At 31.5% G+C, this 22,552-nt stretch overlaps 1 pseudogene; it reads left to right on the top strand.

Annotated features, from left to right (window-relative positions):
* LOC149542166 (3-ketoacyl-CoA thiolase 2, peroxisomal-like) overlaps positions 1-22,270 on the top strand; it is a 50,648-nt pseudogene extending 28,378 nt beyond the window's left edge.
* The last annotated feature ends 282 nt before the right edge of the window (positions 22,271-22,552 follow it).

Genomic DNA, 22,552 nt, shown 5'->3' with positions numbered 1-22,552 from the left:
TTCAATAATTTCTTTACTTCTTCTTCATTAGCTATCTTTCATATGGTTCTTATCATAGACTTCCAAAGTTCTATATCCTCTTCTTGAGATGATGATTTCTTCTCTATAAGTCTGTCATAGACCTTCTGATTTACTATTCCTTCAATATCTTTAAGTTTTAGATTGTGAGAAATTATATATCTCACAATAGATATATCAATATGATCTTTCTCAATATCAGTATATAGATCATAAAATTTATCCATCTGAACAAAGTTCCCTTCATTTCTAATGGTTGAATTTATCTTCTTAATCTTTGGCTTCCAAGGTTGCCTTTCTTTTCTTGCTAACTATTTGGAAATAGTTTCTTTCTTTGCCTATTTTTCCTCTTGTTGTTGTTGTTTTTGTTGTTCACTAGATTCCATAGTTGTCAACAATGTCTTCTATCTTTTACCTAGTCTAGTAGCCTATTTCTTGACTCTTTTAGTTTTGGTAGTCACAGCTTCCACTAATATTTTTGATTTTGTCTTTGGCTCACTTGGTTGTTCATCTAATACTATAGCATATGGAATGCTCTATTCTAAAGATGTTTCTGCAATAGATACTGATAATGGTTGCACATACATTATTCCTTGTTTCATGGTCTATCTAACTACCTATGACTCAATTTATATCATACCAGCCTTCATTAGAGCTTTCATCATTATTGTCACAATCTTCTTGTGACATGCTTTCTCTAAGGATTCTTGATGGGCTAATAAGGTAATTTCTTCATAAGTCCCAAATCTATACTCAACTTGGTCCTTCTCAGAGTTAAATAATAGATCAATATGTGTGATTGATACATCATCACTTAACTCATAACCTAATGGATAAAGGAGTGTTTCTTAAGGTTCTACTACTTGAATATGAGTTAAAATTATATCAACCATAACACATATATCATCTTTGAATCTTTCTATGATTGCAAGTGTAATTCAAAATCTTTATCCCATCTCATTTTGAAATGTTTTTATTATCAAATTTTTGCTATCCAAGATTTTATCTACTAGATCTCTTCTGCATACATCTATAATCTTCTCCATGGTACATCTCGCACTACTCATAATCTCTATAACTAATAAGTATGGAAATCTCTTAAGTACATGAAAGAATTTATATGATTCATCAGTGGCTAAAATATAAATAAACCATTCTTGGTGCTCTTGATTTTCTCTAGGTTTTCAAGAAGTTGCATTCTCAAAATTTCACTTAAGTTGACTTGTACCTTGTCAATACAAATATTATAGGCTACATAGATGAATCGTTCTAAAAGTTCATCAATCTTAGAATTTGCACATACATAATAGGCAATGATTCTTCTTAGGAGTCTTACATCATCTTTTTTAATAGTGTTGATCACCATGGCCTTCCCATTATAAACTTTGTTTATGTAGCTCTCAACTTTCTTCTTAACAAGTTTCCCACCTATAGGTACACTGCCTTATTTTCATAGACTAGTTACCTCATCAATAAGGTTGGCTGAAATGTCAACTATATTGGCTTCCATCAACAATTTTCCATCATGAATTCTACTTAGTATGATCTAAGTCCATTCTTTTGTGTCCAATTATTGGTAGAAGTGATATTTGAAAAGGTCTAGTTCTTTTAAATGTTCAAATCTAGGCTTTACAATCATATCATGGTTAAAGACAATTTCCATATCTTTGTTCATATACTCACTCTCAATAGTTTCAAAATTTCTATTAAGATAACTTCCTATATCTTCCAAATATACTACATTGTTTGGAGTAATTGATAATGTTGAATTAGGGTTTCCTTATTTTCTTTCTTAGTTTCAAAGTTCCTTTCATGATTCTTTCTATCATTTCCAACATTTCTTCCATCGTTCCTTCTATTTCTAAAGTGTCTTCCATTGTTCGTTCTATCTCCAAATTTTTTATCCATTCTATAATACTTTGTTGTATGATTGAAGTTGTTGCATAACTAACATACTAGAGTTCTACTTCTAGGATCACATTGATCAATAGGTGCATGGCAATTCTAGGCTATGTGTCCAAAGTTGTTACACTTATAACACACAATTTTTCTTCTTTCTTCATAAGGTCTTCCTTCTCTCAATGTCCTTTCATTAGAACATTTTCTATCTATAGGGTTAGTATTTCCAAACATTCTACTTTTCCTTCTTTCATTATCATATTTATGTTTCCAACAATCAATTGCTTTATGACCCATACCATGACAATTATGACAATAAAATTCCTTTACATGATGAAATGAATTATTTGTGCAATTTCTTTTTATGTTACCTATTTTGTTACATGATAAACACTTACATCTAAATCCATACCTTGTTTCTTTGGGAGATTCCACTTGCTTTGGTTCATCTAATGTCTCAACTTCCTCATCTTGTCCAACTTGTTTAGGTTTATTAGAAGATTGACTAGATTCAATCTTATCATCAGATTTATCATAATGTTTCAGATCTAATCTATTTTTAGGCTTCTTTCCAAACATGTTAAATAAATAACCAAGACCAGTATTATCATAGGTAGGTCTCTAAATTGACATTGAATCATCAAGATTTTCTCTACTAGAATAAGTCTTTTCAAGTTGTTTCTTGCACTGAGATAGTTCACCTTTCATAGTAGTTTTTTGAATATGAAGTTCTTCGTGATCTTCTTTCAATGTTTCAAATTAAGATGTCTTCTTCTCTAGACTCAATTTAAGATATGTGTTTTCGGTCTTCAAATCTGATTAAAATTTCCTAGGATCACTCTTAGAAGTCAACTTTAGATTAGTAATCTTCAATTCATGCTTAAAGATCTTGGGTTCTATCTTCAACTTTGAATAATCATCATAACTAGTTTCAAATTTAGGAGATTCAGGCTTGGATTTGAGATGTTCAATCTTGTCCTTCAATTGTCTAATTTATATTTTGGAGTCTTCATATCTATCCTTTAGCTTATCTCTTTCTTTAGTAAGGAGATCAATTTATACAAGTTCCTCTTCAAGGTTCTTCATCAACTGTTCCATATCCATAGGGATCTTACTCAAGCTGTTAAGCCTCTTCTGAGTAATTGTGCTCTGATACTAATTGTTAGAAATAGGAATTACTAAGAGGGGAGGGGAAAGGGTGGTGAATCAATAATTAAAAAAATTTATTTAACAACTAAATATTATTTATTACTTAGAACCATAAATAACAAAGTAAACAAGTAATGTTGAACAATAACAGTAACCATGCACAAAGATAACTCAAAACGCCATATTTTATTAACTAGGGAAACCTTGGCCAAGGGAAAACCCCTGTGGGGATGATACCCACTAGATAATACACTAATATACATGGTCCTTGTTAGAGGATGGACCCTCTTAGGATTCAATGACAAAATTCAATATAGAGAGTCCTTTTTAGGAGATTCCAACCCTGTTAGGAGTTTTAGTACTGTAGATGCAAGATGAGCCCACTCCCCAAACATGCAGTTCCACTTATAAGAAGAGCTCATTTCCTAAACAAGTAATTAGTCCTTTGGTATATAGGTGTTGTATCTTGTTTCTTGATTGATCTTTGATCTTTAGCTTAATCTTGGATCACAAAATAGCTTCTCAAAAATTCATATATATTGCTTTGCAAAAGTTCTCATATTACAATACAATTGCATGCTCAACACAACAACACAACACTTGCTTGCTCAACACAATTTTGAATTCACAAGATGTCCTTTGCATAAATACCATACCTTTTCAAAAATTCATACTACATCATCTAAGACCATAATATACTTTTACAACTTATAGTAAATATCTAGGATATCAGCCCTAATTGGTCAAGTAATTATTTTGTAAACAAAATAATTCCTTTACCTTTAATTCCACTATTCTGTTTCATTGGTAAAACATGAATATCTCTTTCTTGTAGAGTTCATACTAAATTTTTAGGTTATACATGTCATCATAAACATGTATACTATCTCCATCTAACTCCACTAATCATAATATGATGTCATTAACAAGTTACATACAAAACAATACACTATTGTAAACCTATTTCATACTTAGACAATTTTCTGAGTACCAAAAGTTAAGTATCATTATTTCTAATGTTTTCTACAAGCATGTACATCATGTTTTTCCATAAATGACAACAATTAAATATCTTTATTAGCTAATTATAAATAGAGTTAATGTGGCGATGCTAATGTGGATAGCCAGACAAATTAGAACATGCCACATGGTGATGTGAAAATGATTCACAAAGTGACATGTGGTAGATTATTCTGAGCTTGGCATGGAAAATGAAGTAGTGATGTGGAAAAAAGGGACACATGGCATAATGTCACAATGTTTCTTGCAACATGGTAGTGGCTGACAAGGATGGTGACATAACAATAGGCTACTACATGACGGAGGCCAGTGACATAGATTTGGTGATGTGGCATTGCTAATAGGGTGATGACATGGATTGGTAGGACACACATAATGACATTTCTATATCATGATGATGTGGCAAGATTCTGAGGTTTCATGTAACATAGTGATAGGTCACCACATGGTAGGTGGACTGAGATGCCAATTTCCACATGGACACATAGGATTTTTCCACATGGCACAAAATCAATGGTTGTCACCATGTTGCCAAGAAAAGTTGTGTAAATATTAACCAAAGCAACATAGTGACATGTTGACATGTGGCATCCACTTGGCAGTGTGATGAATTGGACCAATAAGAAAGTGGCATGTGGCAGTGACATGGCAGGGTGCCCAATAGACAAGTGACATGGTGGTGATCGTACATCATAAGAATAAATGAGAAGTTGCCACATGGTAGTGTGTCAGGTGACAATTGGAAAAATTAGTGGATCAATTAGAGGGTACCATATGGCACCTAGGTGGCAATAACAAAGTAGAAGTTGGCCAATCATATTGTGAGACGTGTCACTAGGAAAGTGAAATAGGTTTGACCCAAATGGAAAAATAGATAGAAAAACCAATGCTCAAGAAAAAAATTTGTTATTATTATTTTTGTTTCTAAATGTGACAGGGCCATTTTAAATAAAAAAATATTTTATAATGAAGTTTAAACCTTAGGTAAAGGTTAAAATTTTACAAAAATATGGGCCCATTATATATTTATGAACCTGATCTTCAAATGAATGCCCTAGACCTCTCTGATAAGTCACCATAGGACTATCATATACCATTGGAAAGGTCTCAAAATGAAATTTTTGGATTTACAATTTTTTTTTGCATAAAATTCATTATGTTGAAGTTATTTAGGGTTTTTTCAAAAGTGCATGTTTTTCAACCACATTTAATTATAGTAGTTCAGATCAATTTTTTAGAAAAATGATGAATTGGGTGTGCACCAAAGGCAGTAAGGATGTAATTAGTGATGGTTTTTTCACTCTCACATTAGTTTAGTAGATGATTTATTAGCATTTTAGATACATATCTGATTATTTTACCAGGACAAGAGTTTCTCATCAGTTAGAAAAGATATTTTGTGTTTGTTTGAGAATAATGATGAGATTTCTTTGAGATTTTAGTTGTGGAGAGAAGAGAGAAGCTTTGTATTAGTAGGGGATGGAGATTAAAGTGGACATGTGTCACTTCTAGATCTGTTTGGGCTTCTTCTTCCTTTCCTATATCTTTCTCTTTCTCTCTCATTAGAAGGGTTGGTTCCCAATTTCTCTTTGCATGCTAAGCTGGGTTTCCACCATTTCTTTAACATTTTTCTCTGTTATGAATAGTAGATATAATTTCTTATAAGAAAATATATTATACAATCATTTTTTGTATGTATTTTGAGTCTTGTATACATTTGATGTATTGATTTTAAGGAGATTAATATAAATATTTATTAAAAGTTTCAATCTAAACTTTATCTCCATCTTCATGGGTTTGTAATTTTCTATTGATATATGTATAAGTTACATATTGTCCAGTTGCAGTATGGCTTTGAAGTTGTATGCCATTGAATTCTTTGTTGTTGGTTTAAAGGCTTGAGTAAATTACTTAATATGCATTGACAAAATTGCAGGGACCATGAGAGGATCTTATAAGTATAAATTTCATTTTGAAGAATAATGTTTATTTACAAGGTGAATGGATAGATCAAATATTTTAATATATGAGCATATCTTGGGTATCCATGTGTATGTTTTGACTTAACTTGTGCCTAGTTGATAACAAACTTACCATCTATGAGATTGTATGTCTTTGTTGTTCATACCTTGGGTTGTGTTGATATTAAACACAATTCATCAAAATCCTTTCCCAAATCATGTTGAAGAGCTAAAAAGTGTTAACCTAACTTTTCTTATCTAGTTCATATGTCATGATTCTAGCTATTTCATGTCTATGTTGTCTACATAAGTATTAGAAGATTAAGGGTAATATCTGCTTTGCTAGATTCAAGTGTATATTTTAACACTAGTACCATATAAATGAATATGAGGTACACCCACCTAGGTTTTACAAAGCCTAAAGTAGAAGAAGGGTCTAGCCTTATAGTTGGCCCTAGTATCTGAATGGGTATGTTGTAGATGGGAAGTATATTCACATAGGTGTATTCTATTCTCATTTGGATTTTTGAAACATGACATTTTAAAACACCAACACTATTGAGATTGCATGTCACAACCATTATCGGATGCATTTATAGTTCAAAATGAGTGAATTAAAAATTTATGCTCAACATGTATATCAAGCTCTACAAGTGATGATCTAAAAATTACTAAAGATTGTGACTCCATAGTCTACAAGTCATTTGGCACAAAAGATGAGGGGACAATTTCAGATATATTGAAAGAGGTTCCCATTTTTTTTGGCATAGTCCTAATTAGTTCGAGTCTTATAATTTCCAGGTTTATCTATCTTGCACCCTAATGAAAACTACATTTGTTGCAAAATTTGTGTAGGAAATGATGTTTATTTGTATTCTTCAAAGAGTTCAAAACTAGTTGTTGCAACAAATCCATGCTACTAGAGTCTATGAGGTTTACTTTACAAGGCTCTTGTATTGATGATATTGCATCAAATATCGATAGCCTAGGTGATGACACAAAATAATGATGCTTGTAAGTTCTAGATATACTATCACATCATGTGATAATGGAGTCCCCTCTGAGTGATCTTCTAGAAGGATTGTCAAGTGGCATACGTCAAAGACCAAAGTGGAGATCATCACACTTTCTAAATCAATTTTTCTTGCAAATTTTGATACTACTCCCTTACCTCATCTCTTTCTTTGCAAGTTGTGTAGTATTTGAATTAGTTTCCTTGTTACCTCTTCAAGTTGTTTGATTTCATCCTCTGCATTTTGATTGGGTAGATTCCAACTCATGGGTTGTGTAAATGAGAAGATGCTTCAATTCGTCAAGATTCTACACTATCAAAAGGTTAACTATTTGTAAAACAAAATGAAATCTTAAGGAATATTTAATGTCACATTTATAGGTTTTCCATTTAGGTTAATATGTTAATTAGAAATCTTAGGAATAATCATATATCTTCTGACTTGTACTTTCTCCTAGTGCCTCATATTCACCTAGAATAGGTGAATTATTCAACGTATTAGTGATATTCCTATGTCTAGATCCCTATTACTATTTAGTGCAACATTTTCAAGAAAACAAAAATAAATCTAATTATTTATTGCACATTTTTATACACTTCACATTTCAATCAAGAGAGAAACATTCAATAAGAAGACCCCATGCTAGGTCCTTTGAAATAAACTTTGATATGAATCATAAGCTAAATAAACTAAGCAAGGAACCCTTGCGACATCTTCAACATAACAAATACTTCAATACTACATACTATGTAATGTAACCAATTTAATTATGTGCCTTGGCTTGTAAAATAATTAATAACATACTCTTAACAAGAGAAACATAAATAGGAAATATTTCAAACATGATATCCTTGTTTGATATTTTAGTCACCTATCATTATCCTAGATAATGGATTCATTTTTCTTTTGCAATATCGAGAACACAATTATTTCCATAAGAGAAAGGTTAGAGAAAGCCCATATTTAATTGATTTCACAAATAGACATGAATCTTGGAGAAAATAATCTGATCCATAATTATGGTTGATCGAATTCCAAGATGAACAAAAATGAAATCAAAAGTCCATTAGAGACATTAGTGGGGTTTGAAACACTAGCATTTCACTCCAAAACAACCTAAAAAGCTACTTCTAAAAGAAATTTTATAGCTTCTATCTATTTTACATAGGACATAGACTTTACGATAAGGCTCAAGAGGCTTAAAAGGAAAACAAATAGACTTTAAGGGTTGGCTTGAGTTGTTTAAAAGGAAATGATTTCTGCAATCATAATTTACACAATAGACCTTTCACTTGACAATTAGGATTCAAATTTCCATAAAAAACAACAATGTTGTCAAAATAACTAACATGAAATGAATTATTGAGGATCTATATCCATCAATAGGAATTTTTAAGCTCTTTGTGTTTTCCCCTTACATTTAACATTTTATATGATGGTTTGACATAGTTTTTTATTTTGTATTCTTCACACATACTATGAAAGTGAAATGGAAATCAACACAATTTTTTGTATTGGACAACTCAATATTTTTGAGATCTCATACAAGTCTTTAGTAAAAAGGTAAAATTAATGACTAGCTTTGTTCTCTTTTAACAACCTACAGTATGTGTTGTCAGAGATAGTGTTTCCTATGAATGAACTAGTCTATTTGGTGGTGATGTTGTAATTTTTGTTAAGTTTGTGCATTTTGTGCTTATTTAATGGCTTTTGTAAGCTTTGATTACTCACATTTCTTCAGTATTCAATATAGGTTTTTTGTTGATTCATGTTATTTTTCATAATGCTCTGCTCTACTTGTAATTAACTTATTTTTTGAATTCTTATTGATTTTCTAATCAAAACTTAATTATGTGGCATTGATGATTATTTCTGCAATGCATATTACACACCTATATGCAAGGCTAAGTGCAAAATTTTTTAAAATACCTTTCCTAAAGACTAGCTTGCCCCTATTTTAAAGGTCTAGAATAAGATCTATCTTAGTATTTGGCTTGATGCCCTTGTTTGAAACCACATGACATAGAAAAATAGGGATAGTTCAAAAATAATAGTTTTAAATTTTTAACTTTTTAATTATTATTGTGTCTAAATCATGAAGTTGTGTTGTCAGAGATAGTGTTTCCTATGAATGAACTGGTCTATTTTGTGGTGATGTTGTAATTGTTGTGTAAGTTTGTGCATTTTGTGCTTATTGAATGGCTTTTGTAAGCTTTGATTACTCACATTTCTTTAGTCTCTAGTATAGATTTTTTGTTGATTCATGTTATTTTTTGTAATGCTCTGATCTACTTGTAATCATCTTCTTTGTTGAATTCTTATTGATTTTCTAATCAAAACTTAATCATGTGGCATTGATGGTTATTTCTGCAATGCATATCACACACCTATATGCAAGGCTAAGTGCAAAAGTTTTAAAAATACCTTTCCTAAAGACTTTCTTGCCCCTATTTTAAAGGTCTAGAATAAGATCTATCTTAATATTTGGCTTGATGCCCTTGTTTGAAACCACATGAAATAGGAAAATAGGGACAATTCAAAAATAATAGTTTTAAATTTTTAAATTTTTAATTATTATTGTTTCTAAATCATGAAGACAAGGGAATTTGTATTTGAATTTTGTTGATCTCCACACAGGCAGTGATTGAAAAAACTAGAGTAAGTCCAAATGAAATTGGCAATATTATTGTAGGAACTATCCTTTCTCCTAGTTCTCAAAGAGCTATTGAAATTTTTCATGCCCTTAGAGACTATACCTATTAGGACTGTAAACATACTATGCTCTTTAGGAATTTAAGTAGTTGCCAATGTCATGGCTGCAATTAAAGTTAGATTTTATGATATTGGTATATACTTTTTTTTTCCTTTCATTGTATTATAATGGTGGCATTAAATTTAAATATGATCTTGATTTTCGAATATGTCTTCCTTAGGTATTGGTATAGGTTTAGAAACTATGACTGTCAATCCTATGGCTTGGGAAGACTATGTTAATCTAAGGGTAACAATTGAAATAACTAAAATTGAAATTTAAAGAGAAGTCTATTGTTTTTTCATGTATTACATTTTCATGTCTTTGTTTAGCCTCTTTGTGGTTGTTGATTTAGTGCCCTACAATAGGTTGAAAGCCAAAAGCAGGCACAAGATTGTCATCTTCCCATGGGTGTCACCTCAAAAAATGTGGTTGGTCATTATGGAGTTTCATGTTAGGAGTAGGACAAGGTATCAATATGCAATATATTTTGAGGGCTTAATATTTAGTTTATGTCAAAGTGCTTGTATTAAATAAAAATCTATTGAGATATAGAAACATGGAGGATATAATAGGAGTGATAACAACATTATTTTTATTCAAGTTGAATCTCATAAGAAGAAATCTATTGGATACAACTGATTAATTATTTGTTGTCTTTGATGTTACACAAATGTCATATCATTATCAGTCAATATATGCCAAGCTCACTTGCGTAGTGAATATAGTTCTCAATCTCTACCGAGTATTCCTATGTTTTCCTAGTTTAGAAGGTAGTGTCTACGAAGTTCACTTGGGCATCAAAGGAAAAGTTGCAGCAAGTGAGTGTTAACCGAGCTCACTTAGTTAATGAAGGAAATTTTGATGGAACCAATGCTAGCTGAGCTCACTTGGTTGCTAAAGGATTTTTTTTGAGTTTATCTTGTTAACTAAGCTTCTGTTAGTTAACAAAGGAAATCATTTCTGAGTTAGTTTCTACTGATTTAGGTCAGCTAACAAAGGATTTTTTTATTTTGGCATATTAAGCTTAATTTATTTATCTATTGATTCCAATTGACTAAGGTGATGAATATTGATTATTCTAAGTTATATTTGAGCCAACTTGATAGAGTGAAAGATATAAGTATAAGGTCAAGTTGTACTTTCAAAGTGTGTAAGTAATGATGATGTGATTAAAGAGTTGGTGATGATGTTACTCTCTCACCATTGTAGCAATGATCTAAATCTCTTAATAGAGATGTCTTAACATCTATTTGCAAATCCTCTAACAAGGTGGCAATTCCATTGAATTGTTCTTAAGATATCTAAAACGGCCACTCCTAACAATGTGATTACATCCATTAATAGGGTCACACCTAACAGTGTGTTTTGTAACCTCTAACAAGCTTGGCTCCTAATAGGGCTCACTTCAAAAGAGTGAAAAATAGTAACTGGTTACAATTGATGGTTTTTCCCAAGTTGAGTTTCCATGTTAAATCCTGATGTCTATTGTGTTCATACTATTTTCTTTAATGTGTTCGCAACATAGTTAAAGTAATTTTAATCATAGATAACATCTAAAGGTTTATATGTTAAGCATTTACTAAGATATTTTAGTTATTACCGAGTTACAACATTTCGTATGTTTTACCAAGCTTTAGCTATATTTAGTCTTTCAGTTTGCATTTTGTACTAACATCTAAGGGATTTGGGATTTATTTTAGAAGTAGTTGATTCACCCCTCCCCTCCTAGTTACTCTTATATTTCTAACAATTGGTATTAGATTTTTCTTTGCTTCTAGAGAAGGTTTCAAGGACCTAAGCTAAAGATCAGGATGTCCTACAAAAGAGAGATTCCCAAGTTGAAGAGAGACAATTTTGCTGCATGACAAGGACTTATGAGATTACATATAGCTATTATTAGTGATTCAAGTTGCAAGTATCTTGATAATAAATACAAGACTCCCACTATAACTTTATAAGTTGAAGATATAGCTAACAAGAAGAATCATTATATGACAATGATAGATATTGCATCTGCTCTTAGTTATGTTGAATTTGATGAGGTAAAAGATTGCAAAACTACTTATGAAATGTGAAACAAATAGAAAGATATATATGCAAGAGATGCCAATGTAAGAAGAGCCAAAGTAGAAAGCCTTAGAGGACAATTTGGTCAAATAAGAATGAGATAAGATGAAAACATTGCAAAATATGTGGAAAGAATCAAGGCTAGTGTAAGTGCAATCAACCATCTAGAGGAGACATTAAGGAAGAAACTATTGTAAGTAAAGCGCTTAGAACTCATCTTCCTATTTATGCAATTAGACTGTCTTCTATTCAAGACAATAGATGTGATCCAAATAAAAAATTAGGCATGGATACTCTAGTTGGAAGATTGATATGTTTTGAATTAGATAACTATGATAACTATGTTCCTAGTTCAAACAATATTGAATCTATATTTAAAGTTAAACTCACACTCAAAGAAAAGGGTAAAAATCCAAAGTCTCATCAATTAGGAAGTAAATAAGATGGAACATCAGAAGAAAGCTCAGAAAATGATCTTGAAGTTGTTGAAGCCCTACTTGCAAGTAAGCATACCAAAGGTAGAGGAAAATACAAAGGTAAAGTTCCTCTGATCTAATTTTCTTGTGAAGAAGTTGGTCACATGGCTACTAGGTATTAAAACAAGGAAATCAAGGATGAGAAGAAAAAAAGCAAGCTTAAAGGTAAGAAGGACTCCAAGAACTACAAGAACTATAGGGACAAAGGTAAGAAATCTTGTTTTATAGCTAAAGATTTTGATAATAGTGAAGATAAAATGGTATATATTGTTGTGAAAGATGAATTTGATGATCTAGGAGATAGGGTGACACTTATCTCTCATGTTAAAAAAAAATGGTATATGGATTATTGACAGTGGTTGCTCACATCATATGACTAGTGAAAAAAAAAATTGATCATATAGAATATTATGATGGAGCTAGTGTAAGATTTGGAAACAATAAACCTTGTAACACAAAAGGTAAAGGATGCATTTTATTGACTAAAGAACTTGTATGTGACAATGCTTATTAGGTTTAAGGACTAAAGAATAATCTACTCAATATGGAACAATTAAATAACATTGGGTTCAAGGTAGAATTCTTGAATGGATGGGCTAAATTACTAGATGGAAAAGGAAATCTAGTTGGATCTGGCAAGCAAAAAAAAGGTAATCCATGTTATCTTGAGCTTAGTGACTATTCATGTTTTATTTCTCAAGTAGAAGAAAGTTGGTTATGGCACAAAAGACTATGTCATGTGAACTTTCAAAATTTGGTTAAAATAAGAAAACATAGAAGAGTAAGAGGTATTCCTAATTTGAAGAAACCTAACATGGGTCTATACAAGAATTTCCAAATTAGTAAGATTGGAAAGATGAGCTTCAAGAGGAAAGACTATTAGTTAGAAGAAGTCTTGTAAATTGTTTGTAGAGACTTATGTGGAATTATTGGAATAGAGATTTATAGTGGAGAAAAGCTTTTCATTATTTTTGTTGATGACTACTCTAGAATGATGATAGTGATGTACCTAAAAGAAAAACTAGAAGCCTTTATAAAATTCAAGTGGTATCTGGCAAGAGTATAAAAAGAAACTGGAAAGAAGTTGAAATTCTTAAGATTAGATAGAGGTGGTGAATTCATCTCCAATGAATTCGATAATTTTTGCATTGAACAAGGAATTAAAAGACAAGTATCAGCCCCTGGTACACCACAACAGAATGGTATAGCTCAAAAAATAAATAGATCTATCATGGACTGTGCAAGAACAATGATGATTGAAATGAATGTTGCCCTCAAATACTAGACAGAAGCTATCAACACTATAGTTCATACCTTGAACATAGTTCAATTGAAAAAAGATTTAAAAAAAACACCTTATCAGCTATGGTATGGCTACAAACCTAATGTAAGTTACCTAAAAGTATTTGGCAACAAATGTTATATATTGAAAGAATCTAGAAAAGTAAAATTTGATGTAAAAGGTGATGAAGGCATATTTATAGGATACTCCTACAGAAGTAAAGCATACAGATGTTTGAATTTGTCTACTCACAAAATTATAGAAAGTGCACATGTTAGATTGATGAATTTGTAGAAAAGAGTGAATAAGAAAGCAACAAGGAACCTAAAGATTACAAAATATTTATTTACTATGAACTTGATACCCTACCAAATCTATCTAATAGAAAAGAAGCTTCATCTCCTGAGTCCCTAGAAACTCCAATAGTTATTGAGTTGCAGACAATGCAACCAGAGCTACAAGGACCTAAGTCACAATCAAAGGTTACCAAACTAGTTCAAACTGAGCCTGATGGACTCGAGTCATAGACAAAAGGACCTAATCTTGAAACTAAAATTCAAGAAGATGGTTGAACTCATTTAGACACCAAAGAGCCTATGTTAGAAAGTTATGTCAGAAGACATCATGCACCCACTAAGAACATTGGAGAAAAATTTGATGGAATAATGACAAGAATCAAATTAAGAGGTACATGTTTAATTGCTGAATTTGAACCCAAAAGTGTTACAAATGCTCTAGAAAATTAAAGTTGGATTGAAGCAATGAATGAAGAAATAGAGAAAATAGAAAAGAACAAAACTTGGACTCTTGTTCCTAGACCCAAGGATAAAAATTATTTGGTACAAAGTGGGTATTTAGAAATAAGTTGAATGAAGATAGTAAAGTATCAAGAAAAAAAGCAAGTTTAGTGTGCAAAGGTTATTCTCAAGAAGAAGGTATTGACTATGGTGAGACTTTTGCTCCTATGGCAAGACTAAAAGGTGTTAGAACTTTACTAGCATATGCAACACATAGAGGATTTAAAGTATATCAAATGGATATTAAATTTTCATTCTTGAATGTAATTCCTAATGAGGAAGTCTACATTGAGCAACCAAAAGGTTTTGTAGATCCTAGCAAAAGAGACATGGTTTGCAAACTACACAAAGAATTATATGGTCTAAAACAAGCTCCCAAAGCTTGGTATGAAATACTACATAATTACATGATATAGATTGGTTTTCAAAGGAGAAATGGCAACAATAGTTTGTATATCAAAGAAGGATTAGATAAGAAGATTATGTTTGTAGAAATATTTGTTGATGATACTCTATTTATAGGAAATGATGACTTATGCAAAGAATTCTTAGAAGAAATGAGTAAAGAATTTGAAATGTCTATGTTTGGTGTGATAAATTTCTTTGTTGGGTTGCAGATACATCATAATAAAGATGGTATCTACAACACTTAATCCAAGTATATCAAGCATATACTAAAGAAATTTGGAATGGAAGATTCAAAGCTTCTTGGAACCCCTATGTGTACTAGACATAAGCTTTCCAAAAATAATGATTCCAAGATAGTGGATCAGACCACAAATAGATCAATGATTGAAAAAATACAATATGTAGTGCATACAAAGCCTGATATTGCATTATTAGTTAGCATGGTGGAAATATTCTTAGTAAATCCTAGAGAAAATCACATGATGGCAATCAAGAGAATCATAAGATATCTGAAAGGTACTAAAGAATATGGATTATGGTACAAACTTGGAGGCAATTTGGACTTGAAGGTGTTTATTGATGTTGATTAGGTAGGAAGTATTGATGATAGAAAGAACACTACTAGTGGAGCATTCTTTGTTGGTAAGAAACTATTGTCTTGGACAAGCAAGAAGTAAAATTGTACATCTCAATCCACAACAGAGGCAAAATATATATTAGCAGTAGTCAACTATTCTAACATTGATTGGTTCAAACAACTATTGGAAGGAATGAAGGTAGATATCACAGATCTAGTAGTCATATATTGTGATAACACCACTCAAATCAACATATCAAAGAATCAAGTAATCCATTCCAAAACAAAGCATATTGCTATAAAATATCATTTGTTAAGAGAATTAGTGCAAAATAAAGAATTCAAATTGGAATATGTGAATACAAAAGAAGACATTGCATACTTATTCACCAAGCCATTACCTAAGGATGCATTTATGTATCTAAGAGGTAAGCTAGGGGTCATTCCCCTATCTAAAATTCACTAAATGAAGTTTAGTGAATGCATCAACTAGAGCCTATTGAAGATCAATAAGTTGGTGCAAAATTTGCAAGGCCATATTATAGATGATTCAATACTTAAGGTACATTGGTATTTATAGAATCATTGTCTTTGTCATGTGTTTTCAAAGAGGGAAAAGTTTACTATCATATCTCTGAGAAATTTTTGAACCAGAATAAAGTAAAGAACTAAAGAGGCAGAAGTTTTCCAAAGAAGAATTTTTTTGAAAGAGGGAGAAAGTTCTTAATGAACTTGGTAGTAGCTATTCCAGATAGAATCTGGTGAAAGGAAGAGCTCATACTAACATAGGGAGTTCTCAAGTCTAAAATCCAAAATTTCATTGTAATATGACATATTTGTTGTCATCAATGCCAAATAGGGAGATTGTTGGATACAATTGATTGATTGTGTGTTATCTTTGATGTTACACAAATGTCATATCATTATTAGTCAATATACTTTGAGATTATTTGGGTAGTGAAAATAGTTCTCAATGTCTATTGAGTGTTCATGAGTTTGCCTAGTTTAGAAGGTAGTGTCTACCAAGTTCACTCGAGTCTCAATGGAAAAGTTGTAGAAAGTGAGTGTCAACTGAGCCCACTTGGTTAATGAAGGAAAGTTGGATGGAACCAGTGCTAACCAAGCTCACTTAGTTGCTAAAATATTTTTGTGAGTTTGTAGTGTTAACTAAGCTTCTGTTTGTTCACAAAGGAAATGACTTCTAAGTTAGTTTCTACTGAGCTAGGTTGACTAACAAAGGATTTTCCTTTTTTTGCATATTAAGCTTAATTGATTTATCTATTGATTCCAGCTGACAAAGGTGATGAATATTGATTATTCTAAGTTATATTTGATTTGACTTGATAGAGTGAAAGATATAAGTATAAGGTCAAGTTGTGATTTCAAAGTGTGTAAGTAATGATGATGTGATTGAAGAGCTAGTGATGAGAAGAGGAAGCGAATTTGAAGGATAAGTAGAATATCCTTGTGGAGCAACAAAGCTATATTCAATCAAGAAGGATCAAGTACAAGCCATAATAGAGATGTGTAATCAGCAATTCAGTTGAATTCAAATTAGGTCATCTCATTGTTACTCTCTAACCATTGTAGTAGTGATCTAAATCTCCTAATAGAGTTGGCTTAAGAACTATTTGCAAATCCTCTAACAAGATGGCAATTCTATTGAATTTTTCTCAACACCTCTAACAAGGCCACTTCTAAGAGGTAATTAAATCATTTAATAGGGTCACACCTAACCGTGTGTTTTGTAAACTTTAACAGGGTTGGCTTCTAACAAGGCTCACTTTAGAAGAGTGAAAAACAATAACTAATTGCAATTGGTAGTTTTTCCCAAGTTGGGTTTCCATGTTAAATCTTGGTATCTATTGTGTTGATTCTATTTTTTATAATGTGTTTACAACTTAGTTGAAGTAATATTAATCACAAATAACATCTAAAGGTTTATATGTTAAGCATGTATTGAGCTAATTCAATTATTACCAAGTTACAACATTCTATATGTTTTTACCGAGCTTCAACGGTATTTAGTCTTTCAATTTGCAGTTTGTACTCACATTTAAGGGATCTGGTATTTATTTTAGAATTAACTAATTCATCCCTCCCCTCTTAGTTACTCATCTTATATTTTCAATAGGTAGCAACAAAAATAGCTATAGGAAATCTCAGAGATGAAATCATCTCGATTGATACTAAGGTAGAAAACAATTAATGTTTTCTATAAGCTATGCAATCTTGTGGTTGAAAAGGTTTCCATATAAACATGTTGACATGATCCATGATGTGCCTCTTATTTTTAAGCTTAAGCTTTTTTATCCTAAAATTGGAGATGAAAAGCTTGTGAAAATTTCTATTGATGATGATTTTTGTCCAAATGCATCATTAATCGATCTGGCAAAGCTTAGACCGTTACTCAAGAAGGATGGTAGTACCATTTCTGGTATGTTGTTTTCTTCTATATAGTTTGTTAAGATCATATTTTTGAACCATTATTCATATTGAAAAGTTAGATGCTGTAATAGATTATAGGCTTTTTATCTTTGCTAAGATTTTAGATTGTCTCTGGGTAGTATGAAATTATTGACTTCTTATCAATTTCATTATAATAAATCTCTTGATGTAACCCATTCAAGAAACTCAAGCCATGTCAGTGATGGAGTTGGTGTTATGCTGCTCATGAAGAGATCATTAGCCATGTAAAAGGTTTTTTCTATTCTAGGCATTTTCACGTTTGAAATGGTAATTTGATTTAGATTTAGTATCTTTATGGTTGAAATTATTTCTATTTCACTTTTTCCTACACTAAATGTCAATTTCATTTTACTTCACCTAAATCAATTGCCAATTTGATTTTTCTTTGATTTTATCAATCACAATTATTCACTTTGTCCTTAATTAATTTCTTTGGAACATATGTTTTCTAGGAATTTTGTCACTATTGGAATGAACTCAACTATTATGGGAGTTGGTCTAGCTTTCACAATTCCAGCAGTAGCAAAGCCGACTAGTTTAGAAGTTGGTGATATTGATTTCTTTGAAATAAATGAGGTAAAACATGGTAGTTGGAACTTAAATGCTTGATCATTCAATTAATTGAAGCACACCCTTTGCTAACTATTATTTTCTTTGCCATGTATGCATAATTTTTTGGCTAGGCTTTTGCCTTTCAATACACATAATGTTGCCAAAAATTGGAACTGGACCCTAAAAAGGTGAATGTTAATGGAGGAGCTCTTGTTATTCATCATCCCTTAAGAGCCACAAGTAATAGAATGATAGTTCTCAAACTTTTGTTAAATCATGATAGATTTTATTCACTTGGGATATGTTTGAGATGCATTTAAATTGTGAGGATTAAAGTTTTTCAAATTGATTCTAAAATTTTATCTTAGTTGTGTTATCCTTGTGTGAAATGACATTATTAGTTAGAAGATGAGTGTTGTGGAAATAATAATAGTAGTTCATATATTCTACAATCAAAATGCAATCTTCACAAATATATTTGTTTTGGCTAATTAAAATAAATTTCTATATTTGCAATCTCTTAGAAAACTTTACTATTGATCATGGCCTTAGGTCTACCACTATTCTTGGTGTTCGGGAGTGTGTCTTCACTGGAAGGTATAATTTGAGACTACTTGATCATGTTTGGATTTTATCTATTGATAAAGCTTATTTCAATTGATAATGTGTTTAGTGTTTCATCTTTATCTTCATTTATGTCTAATCAATAATCAAGCTTTAGATACTAAACATCACAGACATAGTTCTAAAAGTTTTTTCATATTTGTTTCTAATTTTAACCTAGCTTTAGTTCTCTAAACTTGATTTCTAGACCACCTCATTTTTTGCAAGGTTCCCATGCATTATGAACATCCAGATGTCTTTGACAAGATTTTCCATATTACAAGAGGAGGCATAAGTAGGGCATATCATATTATTAATATAAGTTAAGATATATATGCAGGTATTTTTACAATTCCTTGAAATTATATCCACTATCTAGGGATGCTCCTTTTGCATAAGTAAAATTAAATGCATAGATCATATTATAATTTTTGTTTTGAATTATTTTGTGTAAATAAATTTTGGTAATGGTTTCTCACATTTTGTTCAAGTTTTAGATTTTAATCAAGTTGTATATTGATTGTGGAGGATATAAAAATCAGCCAAGGAGACATCACTAAGAAACCCACTCTTTATCTACTTGGCATCCTTGCTTGGCATTGCTAGTGTTTATACATGAACCACATTGAGGCAACTTCTAGATACAGTCATAGATGATACCTTCGTGACACAACAATTTGGGGTAGGTAATTCTGGCTGTGAATATGTAGTTAAAAGGGGCACCCATCAAGATTAGACCCTCCTTTTTTTCATTAAAATCAGAACTAAAATGTTTACAATTAAGGATTGAATATTTTCTAGTAGAATATGAATAATCAAAATGTTTTTCATATTGTTCAAAGGTTGTTAATGATATGGGCATAAATTCCATATTCTATTAATGATCACTGGACTATCTATGGATGCATGCTAACTTTTTGATGTAATTTCTAAATGTATATGCTCTACGAAAACTTGAATGAATGTCAGATAATTTTTTTCTATAATGTTTAGTCAATGTTTATGCTATTTACCTTAGGAATATATATCATTATTGTAATTATTTCATTGTGTGATGTTCCATGAGATATAAAAGAAAAACCCCATACAAAAAATTGGTCATTTGTTATCCGTTTTTGTCCAAAGAGCTTGAAAATGTCAAATCATAACTTACACAACAATTTTTTAACAAAATACAAATTTCAATTAATTGAGAATTTGAAGATGTAATTTGTAGGGGCTTTTACAAATCTCTACATCCTTAGTTGTTTTTTGATTCCACAAGGTAGCAATGCTCCCTGAGCACTATTAACATGAGAGTAGTGGAGGCCTTAGTCTCTATAGAAACACAACTCAATCCTATGCAATTTCTCACTTTTCATTTTTGTCTCTTGAATAGGGAAGATATCAAGTCTAATAATTTACTATTTTACATCTTTGGGTCTTATATATCTTTTAATAAATTACACTTTTAGCACCATATGCATAGTATATCAAGAGATTTGTGACTTGCCTGAGTTTCTTTAAAAATGTGTGATTTTTATAGATTTTTTCACAAGATTTATTTTTTGACCTACTCATGTTTTTTTCTTGTATTTTGCAAGTAGTCATAGGGATTTTTAATGTTGAATCAAGTGTCTGAATGTTTTCCAAACAAAAAAATTTGGAGTTTTTACTCTCATAAATGAAGGAACGTGTAAAATTATGTATAATTGTGGGTAGAAGGACATCATTTCATAGTTGCAATTAGAAGAAATCCAATAGGTAGTGTAAGGAGGGACTCCAAAGCACAAATATTGAATATTTGAATAGTTCTACTAAGACCTAAAATAAACTTGCAAAGCATTACAATTTATTGATCATTGATTTACAAAGAAAAAAATAAACCCATGTCATTTCTCATTTATTTTGTTATGTTTTCTTTGCCTAAGATTTTGACACTATTTATCCAAGTCCAAAGTCTAAGTCATGTGTTTGGTTTGCTAAGTCATGTTTAGAAACTTACCTTATCATTTTCTCGTAGCTATAATATGAGAAATGGTGGAATTTGGCCATAGATATCATATATGTCATCTTGGTGAAATAATGATTGGGATTGTGTCATCATTACCTTACGAAGTTTTCTTTCTTGAAAATATAAGGTCTCAAATAATTTTATTGGTATTAGTTTATGAGTGATATACCGAGTTCATTTTTAGTTGTGTTTCTTCCAGCTTCAATAATTTTTACAGAAGTTACTAACAAAGGTGGGGTCACAACCACAAACAACGGGAGTGGAATATTTGGTCAAGGAAGACTTGGTAAAAAATAGAAGATTTGAGGGATAGCTCAATGAAAAAGAAATAACATGCTCTAAGAGATATCAACAAAAATAAAAATGACTAATTTCCAAGAGTGCTTCTTTATATATTGACCTCTCTTAGAAGCTTAAGGAAGGAACTTGGGCAGGTGCACTATTGGAGCAGGAAGAGAAACTTTTAGAATGGGAAATTCATACCATAAGAATTATTGAGGGTTGTGAAATGGCATCAAAGATTGCAGTGGAACATTTAGATCATATTTCTCAAATGATTGAGTTCAATTTTTTTTTTAAAGGAACCTCTTGTGCAGACATGCATGACCAAACTTTCTTCAAAGATGTAAGTTTGTTTGAATTGTATAAATATGGGCCTCTTGGAACTTGTCTGTTTGCAGTGTAGGTGCTACATTTATCATTTCTTCTGTTGTGTTTGTGAAAGTTATAATAGTCAAAGGGTAGTGATAATTTCAGTTTTCTCAAATATTTAACTCTTTGCAATGATAATGTAACTCATTTGCTGGTAACCAGTCATAGAAGGATTCTAGTTTCCTAGATTAACATTTGGCTTAACCACTTCTGGTATAGAGATAAAATCTCCATTCCTTTTTACCTCTATTCATCAATGAATGATAATATCCAAGAATTTCAAGATAAAAAAATGAGGAACCTTGCTTTCCATGAAGGGCTGCTCTTACTGTTATATGAATATTTCAAGTCTAAAACAATAAGCAAGCAAATTAAGGGAAAGAAAGAGGGCAAAAGGGTTAAAAGGGATTTGAGTAATACTAATGAAATTTATTTCCCCTCTGAGTTTGAGGATGAGGAGTTGTACACAGATTTGAAAGATTATGAATCCCCTCAGTGCAGTTTGGACATGTTTCCCTATTTTAGCAAGGAGGTTGCCAGTCCCCTTGAGGAGAGATACCTCTTCAGACAAAGGGTATAATGAATAGAAGAATGGAATGGAGACTGGGGGTGACAGTGCTAATGGAGAGGAGATGACCAAGGCTGAAAAAAGAAAAGATAGTAGGAAGAACAAGTGGAAGATTATTATCAAAGTGCCTTCCAGCAGAGACAAAGAAGCCATGGAGACTACCAAGAATAAGAGGAAGAAGGAAGATGTCAATAAGAAGAAGTAGAGTGAGGGAAGTGCGATTATGGAGGAGAACCCAATGGACAAGCCCGTGTAGCAGCTCGACTTGGAACTCGACCAGGGTTTTGATGATGT

The sequence above is a fragment of the Cupressus sempervirens genome, chromosome 8 (genome assembly GCF_028749045.1).
Source record: "Cupressus sempervirens isolate cs-2001-9-10 chromosome 8, ASM2874904v1, whole genome shotgun sequence".
In the NCBI taxonomy this organism is placed as follows: Eukaryota; Viridiplantae; Streptophyta; class Pinopsida; order Cupressales; family Cupressaceae; genus Cupressus; species Cupressus sempervirens.
Note: the sequence above shows the minus strand (reverse complement) of the source record. Positions and strands in the feature narration are given on the sequence as shown.